Source organism: Sinocyclocheilus grahami, unplaced genomic scaffold (assembly GCF_001515645.1).
Source record: "Sinocyclocheilus grahami isolate Dianchi unplaced genomic scaffold, SAMN03320097.WGS_v1.1 scaffold857.1, whole genome shotgun sequence".
In the NCBI taxonomy this organism is placed as follows: Eukaryota; Metazoa; Chordata; class Actinopteri; order Cypriniformes; family Cyprinidae; genus Sinocyclocheilus; species Sinocyclocheilus grahami.
This window is the reverse complement of record NW_015506036.1, coordinates 179,738-180,454: the sequence shown is the minus strand read 5'-3', so window position 1 is coordinate 180,454 and position 717 is coordinate 179,738.

Sequence of the window (717 nt, the reverse complement as noted above, 5' to 3'; positions counted from 1 at the left end):
GTGTGAGTGTGTGAGTGTGTGTGTGTGTGTGTGTCTGTGTGTGTGTATGAGTGTCAGGAGTGATAAGAAAAGTATAAGTCAAACAGCACGAGCAGTCTGGGTCTGCGCAGGAAGTCGAGGGCGATCAGCAGAGCTGTCCGTCAGCACGAGGGTCCCGCCCACCAGCAGAACAATGGCTGCAGGGGAAACATCACAAGCCAGAAATCTCAGCTTCCACTAACACTGGAGATAAACGGCGGAGGAAATTCACTCTCACACACACTCACTCACAGCCAGCTGAGGTATTGTTCTACCACACTCCAGCTAAAGCAGCTTAAAACACACTCTCTAATAGCGCTCACAAACAGTATTTCACACTTAGCCATGCTTAACATATATGAATGTCATGGCATTAGATTACAAGTTATGCTAAATTATAAAACAGTATGAAAATCTTGCTTTAACAGACATTAGCCTATTTTTTGCCTTGTGGACAATTTAATGAATAAAAACACTGCATTGATTGAAGAGAACCTGAGCCATATCTAGAGAGACTTGAGATGGTAAGAACCCACCTAGCAACCGCATAGCAACACAAAACATTCATTTTTCATCAGTCTACTGTAGTTCAGTCATCATTGATATACTCTTTATACTCGTTTTTTCATTATTTTTAATTTTGTTTTTATTATTTTAAATTCTTATAATTTTACTTTTACATATATATATATATATATA